Genomic DNA, 20,546 nt, shown 5'->3' with positions numbered 1-20,546 from the left:
TCAGGTCATCCCACGAAAAAGCAGAGGGTATGTCCTCATTCATTCAAATGACTTATTTGCTCTTAGATGCTTTTTCGCTGCACCATGGAGCTTGTAGGATCTTAGTTTCCCACCCAGGGATTGAACCTGGGGCCTTGGCAGTAAAAGCAGATTCCTAACCACTAGGCCACGAGGGAACTTATTATGTTTTTAAAAATTCACTTTTTCATAGTGACCAGGGTATGGCTGGTTAACTCTTGGACATTTTAGAGATTTTGTTGTGATAGGGATTGGTGTCTTATTGTAATTTTACTTTCAAGTTAGTTATTATTGGTACAGAGAAATATAGCCAATTTTTAAAAATTGTGGTAAACATTTAATGTAAAATCGACCATTTTAACCACTTTAAAGTATAAGTTTCAGTGTTAGGCACGTTCACTTGTTGCATATTTGTGTAACAAATTGCTCAAATGTCTTCATCTTGCACAACTGAGCTTCTGTACCCCTTAAACACCAATTCTCCGTGTCGCTCTCTCCCCAGCGCCTGCTGACCACTGTGCTTCTTTATGTTTTACTGAATTTGACTGCTTTAGACACCTCATGTCAACTTACAAAAATCCACAATGTGGAAGCTGCAAGTTGAGTTTTATTGGGGGCAAAATGAGGACTGTAGCCTGAGAGACAGCGCCTCAGATAGCTCTGAGAAACTGCTCCTAAGAGGCGGGGGTGGGGGGGAGGTGGCGGGGGGCGGGGGGGGGGGGAGGACAGTACATATGTGTGATTTTTGATGAAAGGAGAGTGCTTGCAACCAAGCACATATTTTTTTTTTATGAAAAGATTTTAATTGATTTAATATTTTAATTCTGAACCACAGCGCTTACACCTTGAGATTGCATTTTCTAACATAGAGAGAAAGCAGTTTAAAAGTTGATCAAGTTTGGCCAAGTTACCCTTGCTAAGCTTCTGTTTCCTCAGCTGTAAAATGATACATATCTGATAGATTGTTTTAAGAAGTGATGAGCAGGCCAGTAGCTCTGACTTTCATTTTGACTCTAGGATAATTCTTAGATTGTATCTCCTGGCACATACAACAGTGACTTATATACATCTTTGTGTTTATTACTTCATAGTAATTATTTGCACTCATTTTTATTCTAGGACATTTAGGGATTTATGGATGATTCTCCTAGTGGGGCATTGAAAGACTGTGAAAAGACCTTGCCCTTCTCATTTTTAAATGCAATATAGAGATACGTCTTCCCACTGGTTAAATGTCATTCTTTATAACCCCTAGGCCTCCTAATATTCTGCCGTATGCAGGGTGGTTATGTAGTACATATTAAATGAAAAATGTAACTCTGCCAGTGATGTCACTACATTCCAGCTCAAGAGCACTGTGCCCTCTTTGGTACACGAGCCGGGCAAGCAGGTACTGGTGTGCTGCTTGGATTCTGTGTTTTGTGTGTCCTGTTTTCTATATACAGCTACGATTTAGACAGCAATGACAATCACATATTTGCTCATGGAATAAATCTAGGTGCCACTTACAATATAGCTTATCTTGCATCTGCAAGCACATATTTTTGCAGAAGGTTTCTGCTAGTTACAGGGAACAGTCATCCCCATGAAGGATTTTAGTGCTTTTCTAGATATGAGGAGATACAAGAATTGGACTCATAAAACCAGCTCCTGAAAATATGTAACTGTCTGATCCCTGGTGGCTCAGACGGTAAAGCGTCTGCCTGCAATGCGGGAGACCTGGGTTCGATCCCTGGGTTGGGCAGATCCCCTGGAGAAGGAAATGACAACCCACTCCAGTACTCTTGCCTGGAAAATCCCATGGACGGAGGAGCCTGGTTGGCTACAGTCCATGGGGTAGCAAAGAGTCGGACAGGACTGAGCGACTTCACTTTCACTATCACGATAACTGTCTGAAGACCTGTCCTGCCAGCTTTTCCCTAAGCACAGAGTGCCTCATTTCTGTTCTCCACCCTGAACTCCTTTCAAGAGGTGTTGAAAATCAGCAGCTGCAGCAGCAGATGATGTAATCCTTGTAGAGGCAGATGGCAAGTGCCAATTTGTGGTTGACACCCATATAAGTCATACAGTACTTGTCTTTTTGTGGCTGACATTTTACTTAGCACAGTGTTCTTAAAATTCACCCATGTTGTCACATATGATAAGATTTCTTTCCTTTGTGAAAGCTGGATAATATTCCATTGTATGTATTTACCACATACTACTGTTTATCCATTCATCCATTGATGGATGTTTGTGTTGCTTCCACCTCTTGACAACTGTATATAGTGCTGCTATGAACATGAGTGTGCAAATATCTGTTCTTTTCTTGTTTTTAATCATAGGTATCCTAATGGTTGGAGAAGGAAGTGGCAACCCACTCCAGTATTCTTGCCTGGAAAATTCCTTGGACAGAGGAACCTGGCGGGCTACAGTCCATGGGGTTGCAAAGAGTCAGCCATGACTGAGCACATCAACGCATCCCAGTGGTATTTCACTGCGGTTTTGATTTACACATTTCTGATGAGGAGTAATGTAGAACGTCTTTAGATAGGCTTGTCGGCCACATCTATAGAGATGTGTCTGTTCAAGTCTTTTGCCCATTTTGTTAGTTGTTTTTGTGCATGGTCTTGTTTGTTGTTGTTGAGTTATAGGAATTTTTAAAAAATTTATTTATTTTATTTGGAGGCTAATTACTTTACAATATTGTAGTGGCTTTTAGATTCTGGATATTGCTGAAGCCATGAGTGGGGCTGAGCTCTATGAGGCTTGGCTTGGCCCCAACGCTTCCCTGGCTGCTGAGCTGAACTCCTTTTATTTTCTGATACTTGGACATTCCTGCCCTGTTCAGCTCCACAGCTCCCAGCTAGTAAGTTTCTGCTCCTTGGTGAGAATTCTGACTATTCGAATAAACCAGACACCCCACATGTATCATGTAAGTTAAAAAAAATAGATTCTAGATATTAATCCCTTAGCAGATATATGATTTGCAAATGTTACTTCTAGCCTACCAGTTTGGTTATAGTGAAGCTTCCCAGGTGGCGCTAGTGGTAAAAAAAAACCTGCCTGTCAATGCAGGAGATATAAGAGACTTGGGTTCTGTCCCTGGGTGGGAAAGATCCCCTGGAGAAGGGCATGGCAACCCACTCCAGTATTCTTGCCTGGAGAATCCCATGGACAGAGGAGCCTGGTGGGCTACAGTCCGTAGGGTCTCAAAGAGTCAGACACAACTGAATCAACTTAGCATGCATGCATATTGCTGTACTGGCATCAGTTCAGTTCAGTCACTCAGTTGTGTCCGACTCTTTGCGACCCCATGGACTGCAGCATGCCAGGCCTCCCTGTCCATCAACAACTCTCAGAGTTTACTCAAACTCATGTCCATTGAGTTGGTGATGCCATTCAACCATCCAACCTGTCGTCCCCTTCACCTCCTGCCTTCAATCTTTCCCAGCATCAGTGTCTTTTCTAGTGAGTCAGTTCTTCACATCAGGTGGCCAAAGTATTGGAGTTTCAGCTTTAGCATCAGTCCTTTCGGGACTCATTTCTTTTAGGACAGACTGGTTTGATCTCCTTGCAGTTCAAGGGACTCTCAAAAATCTCCAACGCCCCAGTTCAAAAGCATCGATTCTTCGGCGCTCAGCTTTCTTTCTAGTCCAACTCTCACATCCATACATGACTACTGGAAAAACCATAGCTTTGTCCAGAGGGACCTTTGTTAACATACTGGCATACCTCAGGATATTGTACATTTGGTTCCAGAGCACTGCAATAAAACAATATCACCATGAAGCAAGTCACAATTTTTTTGTTTCTAGTGCATATAAATTCACATTTGCACTATACCATAGTCTATCACATGTGCAAAAACATTATGTCTAACAGAACAATGTATGTATCTTAATTTAAAAATAATGCTGCTGGAAAAATGATGCTGATAGATTTGCTTGACGCAGGGTTGTCACAAACCTTGAATCTGTTAAAAAAAAAAAACCCCACAATATCTGCAAAATGCAACGCAGTGAAGTGCAACAAAATGAGGTATGACTGTATTCGAACTGAGTTTCTTGTAGTTAGCATATCTTTGGTACACCTTTTTAAAAGTCAACTCTTCCAATCTCTTTTAATTGATGTATTTAGACTGTTTACATTTAACGTAATTATTGATATGCACATTTACTTGAGCTGCCATAACAAAATACCTCCGATTGGGTGGCTTAACCAACAGAAATTAAGTTTCTCAATTCTGATCTCAGACTGCCAGAATGACAGGCTTCTGGTAAGAACTCTCTCCCTGGCTTGCAGATGGTACCTTCTTGCTGTATCGTCCCATGGATGGTGTGGCCAGTCCTCAGATCTTGGCCTTCTAGATGGCTTGCCTTCTTATCTCTACCTTTCTGAGTCTTATGTTTGTCTTATATATGATGCCTGGGGTTTTTGGCTGTACTTAGCAGGAGGAGTAGGAAATATACATCTATTTCTTCCTCCCAGAAACAGAACTCCTTTCTGTAGGTTTTTGAGTACAACCTTCACTAAATTAAGTAGGTTTTCTTTTATTCCTAGTTTTCTGAGTTTTTTAAAATAAAAAAAATCATAAATAGATGTTGAAATTAAAAAAATAGTTTCCCAGGATTGATTTATTTCATTATATATATTTCCCCTCTTAATCTCCGAACATAGTGAATTATATTGAGAGATTTTTGATGTGAACCATTTTTGCCTTCTTGTGATAAACCCTGTTTGATCACCCTATAATTACATATTAATGTTGGTTTTATTTAGATAATATTTTACTTAGGGTATATATTTACTTTTATAAAGATGGACATAAAATTTGTTTTTCTTTTATTTCTTTACTTATTTTTGCAGTAAAAATTCCTTTATACAATGTGGTGAGCAGATTTTGTTCTTCTGTTTTCTGGAACAAGGTACATATGTATCTTTTCAAACACCCGGCTTTTGTTTTCATTAATAACTTTATTGCTTTCTGTTCTCTATTTCACTAATCTCTGTCCTGATCTCTATCATTTCCTTCCTTCTTTGGGTTTGTTCTAGTCATCTTAAAAAAACATGTATTGATTTTTGGCTGCACTGGGTCTTCACTGCTGCGTGCAGGCTTTCTCTAGTTGCGGCAAGCAGAGGCTTCTCTTTGCTGCAGTGCTGGGGCTTCTCTTGTCGCAGAGCATGTGCTCTAGGGCTCGAGGCCCGGTAGTCGGGGCTCACAGGCTTCATGTTTCTGCAGCGTGTGGAATCTCCCCACACCAGGGATTGAACCCATGTCCCCTCCATTCTCAGGTGTGATTCCTAACCACTGGACCACCAGGGAAGCTCCGTCTTAAGTTTTGAGTTGAATGGTTAGCTCATTTTATTCACATCTTTTTATTCCTGATAAGTATAGTTAAAGGTAAAAAATATCTTTAAGTTCTGCTTTAGTTTATCTAACATATTTTGACATGTACTGATTTAATTTCTATTCAGTTTGAATTATTCTTAATAATTTTAACTTGAAAGTTGTTTATGAAAAGTGTAAACTTTTTATTTTGAAGTAATTTCAAACTTACAGAAAAGTTATAAGAATAGTACAAAGATTCCTATGTACACTTCCTCCCGATTCAAGTTTTTTAACATTTTTTCATATTTGCTTTTTTTTTTTCCCCTGTTTCTGCCCCTTTCTCTAAGATTTTTTCCTAATATTTTAGATTAAGTTGAAACAGATGTTTCTTTACTACTAAATATTTCAGTGTATTTCCTAACAGCAAGGATATTCTTTTATATAACTACATAATAATAATAATATCCAAGATATTTTAATTTTGTTGTAATACTATTATTTAATCCACAGTGCATATTCAAGTTTCACTAATTTTCCCAATAAAGATCCTCAAAGTCTCCCATCCCCAACCTTCTGCCCTGCAATCCAGAATCATGCATTTCAGTAAGTTGTCTTACCTCTTTTTTATTTTTAATGAATTAATTAATTTGGCTACACAGCTTTGGGGGATGTTAGGTCCCCAACCAGAGATTGAACCTATACCTCCCCACCCCCCACATTGAAAGCATGGAGTCCTCACCTCTGCACTGCCAGGGACTTCTCAAGTTGTCTTATCTCTTTAGTCATTTATAATCTGGAAGAGCTCTTCAGTTTCTTATTTATTGAGATCTGAATAATTTGATATTCTGCTATTTAAGATCTGTTTATTTTCTAACTTCCATATTTTGACAGGGATTTGTTAAAATCTCCAACTGCAATTTAAAAAGACCCACAGCTTCTAATTGTAGTTTTTTTAGTGCTTGCTTTATAAATTGTGAGGCTGAATTTTAAATTTTATATATATATTTATGATACTCTTCTGGGTCTATTGTTTCTTTTTAATTATATAAACACATTTTGTTTTTTCCTTTACACAGTTTTATTAAAACTTGAATTCTATTTTGTTGTGTAATTATTGCCCAGTTTTTTTTGGGGGGGTCATATTTGCCACCTGGTTAATCTTTTTCCTACTTTTAATTTCAATCTTTATGTGTCTTCTTGCTCTAGGAGTCTTTGTATGTGAATAACCCATATTTTGGTCTTTTTACTTCCTCCGTTATGAGAAGATCTATCTTTTTGATTGGTGACTGCTGACATAGTAAGGCTTATTTTGCAATTCATCTCATGCTTTATATTTATTCTACATTGTTTCTTCCCCCTTTTTTTTTTTTTGCTTTCAGTTTGATAGACTGATTTTTTTTCCTGCTGGATTAAAAAATATACATACTGATTCTGTTCTTCTGTAGTTGCCTTTAAGACAGACACTTGTGTTTACTTACCTTTATTCTTTCCTTTTTTTATTCTTAAGGTATTTATTACTATATTGGATATACTTCCTCAAAGTTATTTTTAATCTTGAAAATTTTATGAAATGCAGCATATATGCATGCATGCATATATTTCTTATTCCTTAAGTTAAATGACTATCATTTTCACAAAATGCATTCCAGATCTGTTTGTAAAGTTTTCTTTTTCTTATCTTTTCTTTTTTAAAAAAATAATATGAATTATATTTAATCTTTATGAAAATTAATTTCTTGATGCAAAGGTAACACATTGGAATTTTGTATATATATAATATATATATAAATAAAATATAACAATAAATATTTTATATATTTTTATTTTTACCATTTTAACCAGTTTTAAGTGTTTAGTAGTGTTTAGTGTTTAAGTATCTTCATGTTGTTGTGCAACCATAGTTTTTCTTAAATGGAACTTAATTTATTGATGAATGTGGTATTGCTGAAGCAATGTCTTCATGTTTATTCTACTTTATTATTCTTTCTCCAGAATATGTATCAATTTGAAGGCACTGGGTTTTCAAATATACCTTAACTTATAGACCACGACTATACAGTAAAACATGACATCACCAAGAAATTAGGTATAGTTCTGTTGAATCCTGTTCCTAAGGTAGGTGTATATGTACACTGTGAAATTTTTTTTTTATTTAAAAAATTAATTTTATTGAAGTATAGTTGATTTACAATAATGTGTCAGTTTCAGGTGTACAGCACAATAATTCAGTTGAAGCTGATCGGTTTTATGAAGACCAACACCCTCGAGAACTAACACCAAAAAAAGATGTCCTTTTTACCATAGGGGATTGGAATGCAAACGTAGGAAGTCAAGAGATACCCAGAATAAAAGGCAAGTTTGGCCCTGGAGTACAAAAAGAAACAGGGCAAAGACTAACAGAGTTTTGTCAAGAGAACACGTTGGTCATAGCAAGCACCCTTTTCCAACAACCCAAGAGACAACTCTACACATGGACATCGCCAGATGGTCAATACTGACATGAGATTGATTATGTTCTTTGCAGTCAAAGATGGGGAAGCTCCATACAGTCAGCAAAAACAAGACCTGGAGCTGCCAGTTGCTCAGCTCATAAGTTCCTTATTGCAAAATTCAGGCTGAAATTGAAGAAAGTAGGAAAAACCAATAGGCCATTCAAGTATGACCTAAATCAAATCACAGTGGAGGTGATGAATAGATTCAAGGGATTAGAACTGGGAAGCAGAGTTATTGAAGAACTAAGGACAGAGGTTTGTAATACTGTATAGGAGGCAGTGACCAAAACCTTTCCCAAGAGAAAGAAACACAAGAAGGGAAAATGGTTGTCTGAGGAGGTTATACAAATAGCTAAGGAAAGAAGAGAAGTGAAAGAAAGGGAGAAAAGGAAAGATATACTCAGAGATCAGAGTTCCAGAGAATAGCAAAGAGAGATAAGAAGAAGGCCTTCTTATCTCAATGAATACTGTGAAGAAATAGAGGAAAACAATAGAATGGATAAAGACTAGAGATCGCTTCAAGAAAATTGGAGGTATCAAGGGAATATCTCATGCAAGGATGGGCACCATAGACAGAAATGGTAAGGACCTTACAGAAGCAAAAGAGATTAGGAAGAGGTGGCAAGAATACATGGAAGAACTAAACAAAAAGGTCTTAATGATCTGGATAACCACGATGGTGTGGTCACTCACCTAGAACCAGACATCCTGAAGTGTGAAGTCTGGTGGACTTAGGAAGCATCACTTCAAACAAGACTAGTGGAGCTGAGCTCTTTAAAATCCTGAGATGATGCTTTCCAGCTGAGCTATTTCAAATACTAAAAGATGATGCTGTTAAAGTGCTGCATTCAATATATTAGCCAATTTGGGAAACTCTGCAGGGTGACAGGACTGGAAAAGGTGTTCTCATTCCAATCCCAAAGAAGGGCAACGCCAAAGAATGTTCAAGTGTGTTAATTGCTTAGTTGTGTCTGATTCTTTGCGACCCCACGGACTGTAGCCTGCCAGGCTCCTCTGTCCATGAAATTTTTCAGGCGAGAATACTAAAGTGAATATCCATTCTCTTCTCCAGGGGATTTTCCTGACCCAGGGATCGAACCCCGGTCTTCTGCATTGCAGGCAGATCCTTTACCATCTGAGGCACCAGGGAAGCCCCAAAATGTTCAAACTACTGTACAACTGTGCTCATTTCACATGCTAGCAAAATTATGCTCAAAATCCTTCAAGTTAGGCTTCAGCAGTACATGAACTGAGATATTTCAGATGTACAAGCTAGTTTCAAAGAGCCAGAAGAACCAGAGATCAAGTTGCCAACATTTGTTGGATCATGGAGAAAGCAAAAGAGTTCCAGAAAAACATCTACTTCTGCTTCGTTGACTATGCTAAAGCCTTTGACGGTGTGGATCACAATAAACCATGCAAAATTCTAAGAGATAGGAGTACCAGACCATCTTACCTGTTTCCTGAGAAACCTGTATGTGGACCAAGAAGCAGCAGTTAGAACCAGACATGGAGCCACTGACTGGTTCCAAACTGGGAAAGGAGTTTGACAAGGCTGTAAATTGTCACCCTGCTTATTTAACTTACATGCAGAGTAAATCATGCAAAATGCCGGGCTGGATGAATCACAATCTAGAACCAAGATTGCCAGGAGAAATAACAACCTCAGATATGCAGATGATACCACTCCAATGGCAGAAATCGAAGAGAAACTAAAGAGCCTCTTGATGAGGGTGAAAGAGGAGAGTGGAAAAAGCTGACTGGAAACTCAGCATTCGAAAAACTAAAAGCATGGCATCCAGTCCCATCACTTCATGGCAAATAGATAGGCAAATAGGAGAAAAAGTGGAAACAGTGACATTTTATTTTGGGGGACTTCAAAATCATTGTGAACAACAGTGACTGCAGTTATGAAATTTGAAGACGTTGGCTCCTTGGAAGAAATGCTATGACAAACCTAGACAGCATATTAAAAAGCAGAGACATCACTTTGTTGACAAAAGTCCGTCTAGTCAAAGCTATGGTTTTTTCAGTAGTCATGTATGGATGTGAGAGTTAGACCATAAAGAAGGCCAAATCCTAAAGAACTGATGCTTTTGAATTGTGCTGTTGAAGACTCTTGAGAGTCCCTTGGACTGCAAGGAAATCAAACCAGTCAGTGCTAAACAAAATCAACCCTGAGTATTCATTGAAAGGACTCTTGCTGAAGCTCTAATACTTTGGCAGCTGATATGAAGAGATTCATTGGAAAAGACCCCGATGCTGGGAAAAACCGAAGACAAAAGAAGAAGAGGGCGGCAGAGAATGAGATGGTTAGATAACATCACTGACTCAATGAACATGAATTTGAGCAAACTCCGGGAGGTAGTGGAGGACAGAGGAGCCTGGTGTGCTACAGTCCGTGGGATTGCAAAGAGTTGGACACGACTTACCTACTGAACAACAATAGCAAAATATATATATATATATAATACCTATATATCCATCTACCTATTCTTCTTTAGATTCTCTTTCCTTGTAAGTTATATATATCACATCTGTATCCATTCATCTGTCGATGGACATTTAGGTTGCTTCCATGTCTTGGCTATTGTAAACAGTGCTGCAATGAACACTGGGGTGCAGGTATCTTTTCTCTAGTTATATGCCCAGGAATGGGATTGGAGGATCATATGGTAATTCTACTTTAAGTTTTTTAAGGAACCTCCATATTGTTCTCCATAATGGTTGTACCAAGTTACTTTCCCACCACAGTGTAGGAGGGTTCCATTTTTGCCACACCTCTCCAGCGTTTATTATTTGTAGACTTTCTGATGATGGCCATTCTGGCCAGTGTGAGGTGATACCTCATTGTACTTTTGATTTGCATCTCTCTAATAATTAGTTCTGTTGAGCATTTTTTCATGTACCTATTTGCTGTCTGTATTTCTCCCTTGGAGAAACGTCTAGATCTTCTGTCCAGTTTTTGATTGGGTTGGTTGATTTTTTATATTGAGCTGTATAGGCTGTTTGGGTATTTTGGAAATTAATCCCTCGTTGGTCACATTATTTACAAATGGGAGAAAATATCAATATTTGCAAATATGACCAATGAGGGATTAGCTTCCAAAATATACAAACAGTCATTGATTTCCTAAAAAAGATTTGAAACAAGTAAGGCAAAATATTAAGATTTAATAAACCTGGGTGTTCAGGCAATGGATGTTTTTTAGTCTTTATGTCTAAATATATAACAGTTTAAATAAAATAAAAATCATTAAATGGATTTTTATTAAATGGATTAAAATCAGTAAATGGATTTTAAGAAATACTAAGTATAGGAAGAAAATCAGTTGTTACTTGCCCAAAGAACCAGATATAATTAATAATACTTGATTCCATTAGAACTAGACAGAATTAAAACTTATTCTATCATCTCTACATGGATTATGAGAATAAGAAGTTTGATCCGAAGAGTAGAATTCTATAATTGGCAGCAAGAGGGATCTAGAGTACATTTTACATTGTTATAATTAATATTAAACATTTCTAACACACAGAAAACATAGAGTCATACTTATGGACTGACTTAAGTTCCACCATTCTTTTCCCTCCTCAGATGTAATTATCTTAAAGTCAGTGCATATCATTTCTCACCATGTTTTGAGAAATGTCCTTGTGAGATGTCGTAAAATATTTAAATCTGTCTAAAAACAATGAATTTTTTTTTTGGGGAATTCAAAGATTCACTAATAATATTCACTGGACTGTCATAACTATTCACAAAACACTTAAAGTTTTTAAAGGCCAAGGATGCTTTCACATTCTACTTGGTACCAAGGGCGGAATCGGTGTGGTATGTGTGGGTTACACCACGTGTGTTGAACGGCTGGGCAGTCAGAGGTGAAAACCTCCGTAAGTGTTTAGGACATGGACATTAGGGAATTGGTACTTCTTTGTTTCATCTTAGAGGAAAAAACCCCAGAAGTTCCTGTGTTGAAGGTAGAACTTATTTGCTCTGCTTTATCCATCATGGCCCTGTGTCTGTGCTGGTATTTGTTCCAGGCTCCAAGAGTAGCTGTCTTTAAACTGGGGTCCTTGTATTTCTGGGTACCTAGGCATAGAAAGAAGAAGGCAATGGCACCCCACTCCAGTACTCTTGCCTGGAAAATCCCATGGATGGAGGAGCCTGGTAGGCTGCAGTCCATGGGGTCACACAGAGTCGGAAACGACTGAGCGACTTCTCTTTCACTTTTCACTTTCATGCATTGGAGAAGGAAATGGCAACCCGCTCCAGTGTTCTTGCCTGGAGAATCCCAGGGACAGGGGAGCCTGGTGGGCTGCCGTCTACGGGGTCGCACAGAGTTAGACACGACTGAAGCGACATAGCAGCAGCAGCAGGAATAGAAAATTGTAAGGGAATCTAGATGCCCAACACCTACCCGCACATTGACTGTAACAGTACTTACTGCTCTTACTCTTTCCCACTGCCCCTTTCATAATAATTTTCCTCTCACTTTACACAAGAAAGGCATACAGCTTACCTATCCCAAGTATAACTACAGTACTTTGACCTGAGTACTAAAGGAAAGGACAATTCAAAACCTGCATCCGTGAAGCCTTCTTTCATTGCAGCGCTGTGTCTTCTTTGTCTCATGTCTTATTTCTGTTAAGGGCAATGACCCTGAGACACTTTGCTCCCCAGGAAACATCTGCAGTATCTGTAGACATTTTTGGTTGTCTCTGGGGTCGGAGATGGGTGCTCCTGGCATCTAGTGGGCAGAGGTGGGGGGATGCTACACTATACATCTTACATGGTACGGGACAGCCCCCTACAGTGAAGAATTGTTGAACCTCAGATGTCAATAATACTTTGAAAAAACGCCATTTGAAGCAACATGGATGGACCTTAAGATGATCGTACTAAGTGAAGTAAGTCAGACAAAGACAAATATCATATGATATCACTTACATTGTGGAAACTAAAAAAATGATACAAATGAACTTATTTACAATACAGAATTAGACTAACAGACATAGGAAACGAACATACGGTTACCAAAGGGTAAAGTGGTAGGGAGAGACAAATTGGGGATCTGGGATTAACAGATACATACTACTATATATAAAATAATAAGGATCTACTGCATAGTACAGGGAACTATATTCAGTATTTTATAATCTCTAATGGAAAAGAATCTGAACAAGAATATGTATGTGTGTGTATGTAACTGAATCGCTCTGCTTTACACCTGAAACATTGTAAATCAACTATTCAATTAAAAAGGATAAATAATGCTTCAGGTTGAGTGGGAACCTTGTGTTAAGGGTGAGGTGGCATTAGAAAAAAAAGGAGCTTTGGCCTACCTTACAATATTCCAGAGTGATGTAATCTCTCAGTGGAGAAGCTGGGATGCTGAAAAGTTTCATCTGATGATTTTGATGCTTCCTCTCTGATAGTGATAAAGAATGAATAGCTCCTTGGCATTGGCAAGAAATACTGATCGTAGTGGTGATTTCATTCAAGTGACAAACTCAAGGCAAGGTTCCAATCCTTACCTGTTTCAAGATTAGGATATGTAATTTATAAAACCATGGAAAGAAACAGTAACTTGCGGCAAAGCAGTCTAAGCTAACAAAGACTCACTCATATCTCACCGGTACTTCACTTGCTTAGTTCGCATGATTTCGAGGCAGTGAAGGCAAAAGTCTCAACATTCATTTCTGACTGATCGACACCACATGTTGTAGTAAAAGAAACACGTATCCGGGGTACTTTAATATATATTTTCTTAAACTTATTCAGACTCATAGGAGAAATGTTTTAACTTCTACCAAATATTACTGGATTGTAGAAATACATTTTTCTGCTTGGGTTCTGGTCTATGATAGACTGTTATTTCTTGGCTCATTTATCTATTATCATATACTGACCAGATTCACATTAATCTGATGAAAAGATCTTGTGAATTCTGCTTTACATAATGCACACAGCAATCAGGGATAGGATTTCTGTAACACACTGATGACCTAATACTTTCTTTTCATTTTGCTGTTGATTTTCATTAAGTAAATTAAATGGTGATCTTAAAAGCAGAAAGCCACTTATGAATAAATACAAAACAAAATGTTCCCAAATACAATTTTAGATGTGATACCTTAAATTTAAAAACGCAGGTTCATTTATTTTGGATTAATTTCTCCATCTTGGATGTTGCCTCACTGTTTTTTATTTGTCAAGTGAAAAATTATAAAACATCATTTTTGACAATGAAATAAAAGGATATACACATGTTAAAGTATCCTCTGTGCCATATTTTTCATTATAAATGCATTTCCAGATGACATTAAAAAGTGGAAAAAAAGTCTTTATTCAGAACCTACTGAATTTTCATTTTCAATTTTGTGCACTTGTTTCTTTCTAACCCCATTTTCATGTAATTTGAGTTTCACAAACAAGATGTCTCTTCAGTGAAGGGCTAACATATAATTATTAGTTATTTCTACAAGCATGTGTAAAGCCTTTTTGGCATTGAGAAAGTGATAAAACCTTATGTATGTGTTTTGCAAATCAAGTAATTTCTAATTCTTTGCTTCAACAAAACTGCAGAAAAATTCTAAGTTTGAGTTGTGAGGCTATTAAAAATAGCATTTAATAAGAGCTTGCTATGTGAGTTTTTGGCATTTAACTAAGAGAAAATTTGTAAAATTGGGTGAAGTTGCTTCAAGAAGATTCTTTCCCACTCCCATATTTTTTCTGTTCCCCATACTTCTATATGTGAACAAAATTATTTAGTTATTCGATGGTAAACTTTTTTCCTAAGGAACAGAAATCATACCGAACCTGGCCTCACAATCGGTAAGTAACTTTCATCAACATGAAGCTGGGAAAATAAGTCTCCTGTTCATCTCAGTAAGAGATGCATTTTGGTTAAATTTTACTTTTAAAACATACTTTTTATATATGTCAATCTTTATAGACATTGTTCTGTGTATATTTTTTAAAGTTCATTTTTATTTATTTATTTGGCTGTGCTGGTTCTCAGATGCCCCACACGAGATCTTTTGGTTGCAGCAGGTAAACATTTGTCGCAGCATGTGGGATCTAGCTCCCTGACCAGGGATTGAACTTGGGGCCCCAGCATTGCAAGCGTGGAGTCTTAGCCACTGGAAAACCAGAAAGTTCCCTCTACTTTTTATATTTTTATTTACCATAACCTGTATTATTTGTATTGTTTTGAGCAACTGTGTATCTTTAATAATTGTAATATTATTTTAATCCACAGGACTTTTTAAGCACTTAGCAGAGAAAACTGAAAATTCATTTTAAGAATGTACTTTACTGCAAAGAAACATAATAGCTGGATCAAGAAAAGATTTCCAAGAACAAAAACATATTACATTAGGATGCAGCCAGCATGGAGAATTCAAAAACAATTCTATAGGGGACAGTACAATGAAAATAGGAATTCAAAGGAAAAAGGAGGAGGAGCAAAGTAAAAATTCCAACTGGTAAGGAAGGGGTTGCTTGCGCATTTCAAAAATTAATGATGGGTGTCAATCATTACGGTACATGGATTCCACTGGACATGTGATGGAGTGAATGACAGTTTAATGTAAATATATAATATACTGAAATTTCTTTTCTTTGCAACTATTTGAATCCATGCTGAGAATTTCAGGTCCACTTCAGCCCGAAGTGGGAAGATGTTTCACATTTCTTTTAGGAGCGAGGTGGATAGACGAGCACTAAGTAACTCTACTCTCTCTGTGTTACCGTGATAGGAACACAGACCTGCAACTGGGGAAGGAACCTCCGCGTCAGCAGAGACGGGAAGGAGGGGACCTTTTTCTCAGTTCTATGCCAGGAAGTCCACTCAAACTGAGGAAAGAGACAATAAGACACACGAGCTTTGAAACCCCTGGTATTCTGGAAGGCCTCCCCGCACCATCAATGACCAACCACCAAGGCTCCCTTCTGCTCAGTAGACTGTTCTTAAACTCTCAGTAATTCTTCCCCACAGCAAAGAACCAGTTTTCCCTTTCCCATGTGATTTGAATCCGTCCCCTTTATTTTCCCCATGATGAAGATCCTACCCTTTTTCATTTCTGTGAAGAGAAAATGGCCCTGTGGGGTCAGGGTGGAGTGGAGGTTGTGACGTCCTGGAGCAGCCCCGTCAGTCTTCTCTTTGAAGTAGTATAAAAAGGCGGACACCAGGCCGAGGGCGGTGTCTGGAAACAAGGGAGGGGAAGATGGACAGAGACTGTCTTAGAGGTCTGTCCTGCAGCAGTGACTTTCCTCCAGGGGACCCTCCGTCTGGGGGCCACACCATTGCTTCTGCTCTACAATTCTCCTCCTCTCTGCTTGGGGTAGATGTCCCCTTCTGAGTGTTCGGCATGCCAGCTGTAGCACCATCCATACCCACACATGCTCACCTAGAGGTTTCGGGGTTTGCTTCTGTTTTTAACCAAGGCTGGCACCTGGTTTCCTCCCTTGGAATCACTGTTGACAAAGTGGAGAAGAAGATTCCTGGAGAGGATCTCCTGAAGACAGGAGAACCCTTCCTCGGGTGCCTGGGTCCCATTCTGCTCCCTCTTCAGGCCCCTGGCTCAGCTCCCCCAGCTGTCTGAGTAAGCAGGGGAGGTCTGAGTGCAGACCAGGCACGGGGCACAGCCCACAGAGCCTGGCTATGCCTGCTGGAAGCCTGCCACCGGGCCCCGGGACATCTGGAAAACCTGGACTGCGGATTTTGCAGTCCTCCGTCCTGACTGCTGCTTGGATTGCCCATGAGGCTGAGTTTTCAGCAGCTTCTCACCTTCCCTCATTTCACACAAGCAGCGCTGGGAACACACTTGCACATTCTGGCCCCTCAGCGAGTGGCTACTTGGCCACTTGGCCACACCCTTCTACCGAGCTGGACTTGCCTGCCTCACACCAGACAGCTCCCTGCTCTCTGCAGCACACCTGTGAGTGACCATCTCTGGCCCTGGAGTAAGAGCGGGGGCAGATCGTGTAACTCACCGACTTGAGTGGGAAACCCACAAGTCAGGGTAAACAGATCTGGCATCCTCACTCAAGTTTTCCATCTAGGGATTTCCCAGTGCTCCAGTGGTTAAGACCTCACCTTCCAATGCAGAGGATGCAAGTTTGATACCTGGTGGAGGAGTTAAGATTCCACCTGCCTCAGGGTCAAAAAACTCAAAACTTCAAACAGAAGCAATATTGTAACAAATTCAATCGACTTTTTTTTTTTTTTAAAGCTTTTCCTCTATATTATCCAATCTCCATTCTGATAACCAGAGCACCAGGGAAGAGCAGGTCAGCAATGATGTCCATAATGGTTTTTTTTTTTTTTTTAAGATTTACACCACCAGAGTCCTCCCCTCCTCGGGCAGGTTAACAATTGCTAACCTGCCCGAGGAGGGGAGGACTCTGGTGGAGGAAATCAATCCTGAATATTCCTGAATATTCCTTGTAAGGACTGATGCTGAAGCTGAAGCTCCAGTACTTTGGCCAGCTGACGCGAAGAACTGACTCACTGGAAAAGACTCTGCTGCTGGGAAAGATTGAAGGCAGGAGAAGGGGACGACAGAGGACGAGATGGTTGGATGGCATCACCGATGTGACGGACATGAGTTTGAGTAGGCTCTGGGAGTTGGTGATGGACAGGGAGGCCTGGCGTGCTACAGTCCATGGGGTCGCAAAGAGTCGGACACGACTGAGCGACTGAACTGAATTGAACCCTACTTAGGTGATCCCTGGGGGCTACAATCACCGTCCCCAAATTCACCCGCTATAAGCATCTCCTGCGCGCTCTGTAGCCGTGTGCCAGCCACCGAACGGATACCCTTTTCCTCCAGCCAGGCGCTCCAGGACTTTTCGCAATCTCCCACGGAGCCTGGGCTCTCGAGACGCGGCTTCCGCTTCTGTCCAGTCTCCAGGCCCAGGTGCAAACTTTTAAGGAGCGCTGTCTGAGGCGCGGAGAAGCGGGACTCCCGGGGCGCTCCTCCGGGGCTGGTGAAACCGCAGCACCGGGCCGGGAGGATTCTCAGTCACCGCGCCTGGCGCACTCGGGCCCCACCCGCTCGGGTCGGAGGGTATGATTGGCTCTCTGGAACGCCAGTCACAGCTCAGCTCCCGGCCCGGGGCACAGAGCCCCACCCTCCCGCTTGGACCAGGCAGGGCTGCTCTCCGCTCTCCCGGGAGGAGCGCCATCCCGCCGTGACCCGGGCTGTTCGGCCTCAGCGCGGTTCCCCACGCACCTGCTCGCCCCTGCGGCAGGGCCCATGAAAGGAGCCGGACGGGCACTTCTAGTAGTTATCGGGTTCCAGATGCCACAGCACGAAGTGGGAACTCAGAAAGGAAATTCCCTGCCTTTGACTTGATCAGTGCGAATCTTGACTAAGGCTGGAATCTTCCCCGTGGGCGGGTGGAAGAGAGAAACCTGGAGTCACTGGCACCACGGATGTGGAAAGGTGGGTCCTGGGAATGCCCAGCGCGGGTCACGCTCCTGGATCCATTCCGAGCCTCATCCACGGCGCTGAAAGCCTGTATGTATGTGTATGTGTATTATTAGTGGAATGGGGTAAGTAATGTAAATGTATGTAATATTTGTATATGTTTTATATATAATATATGGGCGTGCTAACGTCGCTCTAGTCGTGTCCGACTCTTTGAACGACAGCTATGGACTGTCTAGCCCGCCAGGCTTCTCTGTCTATGGGATTTTCTAGGCGAGAATCCTGGAATGGGTTGCCATGCCCTTCTCAAGGGGATCTTACCGACCCAGAGATCGAACCCTGGTCTCTTAGGTCCCCTGCATTGTCAGGCGGGTTCTTTACCACTAGCGCCATCTATATATATCTATATCTATATAGATATTTATAAAATATATAGTAATATTGTATCTCCAGACAAGAATATTGGAGTGGGTTGCCATTTCCTTCTCCAGGGGATCTTCCTAACCCAGGAATCGAACCCGGGTCTCCTGCATTGCAGGCGGATTCTTTACCAGCTGAGCCACCAGGGAAGCCCTATATGAAATAAATATACTATAACTATATATTTAGTGGAATGGAATATAATACAGTGGAATAGAAAGTAGCAACCTGCACCACAGATAGTGAGTGTAACTACAGTTTCGTGAAATGCTTCAGTTAAATATATTTGTGTGTATCAACAGGTGAATATATTTAAAAAACTTGCTTCTTTGTAAATACTTAAAAATGTTTAATTAATTAATTTTTGGCAGCACTGGGCCCTCACTGCTGTGCCTGGGCCTTCTCCCCGCGGTGCATGGCTTCTCATTGTGGTGGGTTCTCTTGTTGCAGAGCATGAGCTCCAGAGTATGTGGATTCAATAGCTGTGGATCACAGGCTTAGTTTGCTCCACAGCATGTGGGATCTTCTCGGACCGGGGATTGAGCCTGTGTCCCCTGCATTGACAGGTGCATTCTTAACCACTGGACCACCAGGGGAGTCCTAAACAAAACTTTTTTTTTTTTTTTCCAAGTTTGTAAAGCACTGATCCCTCTCCATGAACTGAACTCCTGGTGCCCTTGCTTCCAAAGTAAACCAGCAGCAGTAACATGGATGGACCCAGTGAGTCAGGAACAGAAAGACAAATACCACGTATCACTTATGTGCAGGTTGGGGGAGATGGGGGTGTTCCCTGGTGGCTCAGTGGTAAAGAATCTGCCTACAAGGCAGGAGCTGCAGGAGATGCGGGTTTGATCCCTGAGTTGGAAAAGTCTCCTGGAGGAGGGCATGGCAACCCACTCCAGTGTTCTTGCCTGGAGAATCACATGGACAGAAGAACCTGGCAAGTTACAGTCCATAGAATTGCAGAGTCAGACACAACGGAAGCGACTTAGCACCCCCCCAACTCCCCCCCCCCCACACTTACATGTGGAATCTCAAATCTGACACAAATGAACCTTTCTACAAAACAGAAAGGGACTCACAGTCATAAAGAACACATTTGTAGTTGCTAAGGCGTTTGGGGGCAGGAGGGACATGGATTGGGAATTTGGGATTAGCAGATGCAAACTATTATATATGGGATGGATAGCAACAAGGTCCTACTATATAGCAGAGGGAACTTTATTCAATACCCTGTGATAAACCATAATGGAAAAGAATACTACATATATATAAAACTGAATCACTTTGCTGTACAGCATAAATTAACACATTGTAAATCAACTATATGTAAATAAAATTAAGAAAAGCAAAGCAAAGAAAAACACAACCCCCCCCCCCAAACAAGGTAACTGAGAGCCTTCTCTCTCTGAGCCCTCCCCCACCACCCTTAGACTCATTTATAAGGAAAGGAGCCCTGAGTCAGAGTGACCTTCCTTCAGGACATGGCATGTAATGGAAAGGGACTCTGCCATTTCTTTCTGAAAATAGCTCTGGGTGGAGGTTCCACACAGTGATCAACTCATCATTTTTCAGTTGCATTGAATTCTTTGTTTTAATAATCGTGTAGGAAAAATTAAATTGATTGTTGAATGTCTTTGCACAAAAGAAACTCAAACCCTGAATGCTACACCAGTAAGTTGTACCAAGAGCTTCTCTGATGGCTCAGTGGTAAAGACTCTGCCTACAATGCAGAGACTCGGGTGGATGCAGGTTCAATCCCTGGGTTGGGAAGATCCCCTGGAGAAGGAAATGGTAACCTGTTTCAGTATTCTTGTCTGGAGAATCCCATGGACAGAGGAGCCTGGCGGGTTACAGTCCATGGG

At 40.6% G+C, this 20,546-nt stretch overlaps 1 long non-coding RNA gene across 2 annotated transcripts; it reads right to left on the bottom strand.

The window, feature by feature from the left end:
• Positions 1 to 798: 798 nt before the first annotated feature.
• Positions 799 to 16,496, bottom strand: LOC147346564 (uncharacterized). 2 transcript variants are annotated; one of them, XR_015152959.1, is made up of 3 exons: positions 16,237 to 16,486; positions 13,168 to 13,359; positions 799 to 3,763 (listed from the first exon to the last, which is right to left on the bottom strand). It is a non-coding gene; the product is annotated as an uncharacterized LOC147346564 (long non-coding RNA). The 2 variants fall into 2 exon arrangements; XR_015152960.1 differs by lacking the exons at positions 799 to 3,763; positions 13,168 to 13,359 and adding an exon at positions 14,011 to 16,032 and having other exon boundaries at positions 16,237 to 16,496.
• Positions 16,497 to 20,546: the final 4,050 nt, after the last annotated feature.

The sequence above is a fragment of the Bos grunniens genome, chromosome 23 (genome assembly GCF_055505025.1).
Source record: "Bos grunniens cultivar Pamir isolate PY7600 chromosome 23, Bosgru_T2T1.0, whole genome shotgun sequence".
Taxonomy (NCBI): Eukaryota; Metazoa; Chordata; class Mammalia; order Artiodactyla; family Bovidae; genus Bos; species Bos grunniens.
This window is presented reverse-complemented; position numbering and strand designations above follow the sequence as displayed.